Here is a 2,094-nt window from a genome sequence, read left to right as displayed (position 1 = left end):
AAAATACAAAGAGGCAAAAAAGTTTTAAAAACATTCTGTTTAACTAATGGTACCTCAGTAATAGTTTAATTGGAACGTACACAAACATTTGGGGGGTTTAAAGGAACAAAACCCCCATAAAATTTTTATGTAGACATGTTAAAAAAGAAGTCGCAACTCGATAAAAACTTCCTTATCTGAAAAATACTAAGAAACAAAAATATTGAATTTAACTAATGGTAACTAATTGAATTGGAACGTACACAAAAGTTTGGGAGGATCTAAGGGATCAAAACCCCCATAAAATTTTTATGGGGTGCACAAATTTCACCATAATTTTTGTTTAAGATATTCCTGCCATAATACTGTCACATGTCCATTTTCAATAAAAAATCGCTAATAGTTTTCGATATAATCGAAAAAATCGATTTTCATTTTGTAATTTCAAAGGGCTGTAACTTTTTTTATGTGCATATTTGTACTAAGGTAAGTTAGGTTCATTCGAACTATTTTTGGTCCCAGAATATGTGATTTAATTTATGACCTGTATTTTTGTTACACCCTGTATATACAGCCGATTACGCACCACCTTAAAAATTGGGCATTTTTGATGTCTCGAATTTCCTAAACCTGTTGTTGCATCTAAGTGATTTTTTTATAATATTCTAGCCTAGGCCCTAGGCTATAGGTTAAGTACCTCCTTATGGTTGTCATGCACGGGGAGCTATACTGTAATATATATTATATCACATCGCTCTCTATAGTAATGAGTGAGCCTGTACATACGGAACCATTTGTTTAAGGTTTAATACCCCATATTTAAGGTGGTGCGTTAATTTCTTGGAGAAGTGTATTGTAATTTAATGTAAATAATGTAATATCCAATAATTGTAATTTAATATAAGATGTAATATAAGTTCCTTAAAAAATATATTTTTTATTTCCCACGACATTAGATGGATGTTCGGCAGCAAGACATTAGACCAAACTGGGACGTCCTATGAAGGCCCAATTGACGTCCACCGAACGTCCCTTCGGATGTTAAGTGGACCTCCATTGGACGTTTGGCAACGTGGCATTTGGACCAAAATTGGACGTCCTGTTAATGTCCAATTCACGTCCCCTAGGACGTCCGGTTAAGGTCCAATTTACTTCCGATTAAGGTCCAATTTACGTCCGATTAAGGTCCCATTTACGTCCGATTAAGGTCCAATTTACGTCCTATTAAGGTCCAATTTACGTCCGATTAAGGTTCAATTTACGTCCGATTAAGGTCCAATTTATGTCCGATTAAGGTCCCATTTACGTCCTATTAAGGTCCAATTTACGTCCGATTAAGGTCCAATTTACGTCCGATTAAGGTCCAATTTATGTCCTATTAAGGTCCAATTTACGTCTGATTAAGGTCCAATTTACGTCCGATTAAGGTCCCATTTAGGTCCGATTAAGGTCCAATTTACGTCCTATTAAGGTCCAATTTACGTCCGATTAAGGTTCAATTTACGTCCGATTAAGGTCCCATTTACGTCCCATTAAGGTCCAATTTACGTCCTATTAAGGTCCAATTTACGTCCGATTAAGGTCCAATTTACGTCCGATTAAGGTCCAATTTACGTCTGATTAAGGTCCAATTTACGTCCGATTAAGGTCCAATTTACGTCCCCTAGGACGTCCGATCAAGGTCCAAATTACGTCCGATTAAGGTCCAATATACGTCCCCTCGGACCTTAGATGGACGTCCAATGGACGTTCGGTAGCGCGACATTTGGACCAAAATAGGACGTATAAAGGACGTTCCTCGGACGAAAACGGACGTCCAATGGACGTCCCTAAAGTCCGTGAAGGACGTCCATTGGACGTCCTTGTGCTATTAGGGATACTTTAGCTATCTGTTCTGGATTTTTTTGGATTTGGTTTGTTGTATCCCTTACGGCTGTTATTTCTTTATGTTTTCCTTTCTTCATATGTCTGATTGTTGTTCAGAAGCTTCTATTGTTTGTTACATAATTTTCTTGTAATTCTTCTCCAAACTCTTCCCACGTCTTTGTTTTTGCTTGTCTTATGGTGTTTTTCGCTAATCGTCTCAGCCTTTTGTATTCTTCTTTATCTTCTTCC

The 2,094-nt window shown here is 37.1% G+C and overlaps 1 long non-coding RNA gene across 1 annotated transcript; it reads left to right on the top strand.

Annotated features, from left to right (window-relative positions):
* Positions 1 to 228: 228 nt before the first annotated feature.
* LOC126879153 (uncharacterized) lies at positions 229 to 1,849 on the top strand. Its single transcript, XR_007695993.1, has 3 exons — positions 229 to 1,252; positions 1,341 to 1,406; positions 1,627 to 1,849. It is a non-coding gene; the product is annotated as an uncharacterized LOC126879153 (long non-coding RNA).
* The last annotated feature ends 245 nt before the right edge of the window (positions 1,850 to 2,094 follow it).

The sequence above is a fragment of the Diabrotica virgifera genome, chromosome 1, assembly GCF_917563875.1.
Source record: "Diabrotica virgifera virgifera chromosome 1, PGI_DIABVI_V3a".
NCBI classification, from domain to species: domain Eukaryota; kingdom Metazoa; phylum Arthropoda; class Insecta; order Coleoptera; family Chrysomelidae; genus Diabrotica; species Diabrotica virgifera.
The sequence above is the reverse complement of the archived record's forward strand: the minus strand, read 5'-3'. Positions and strand labels throughout refer to the sequence as shown.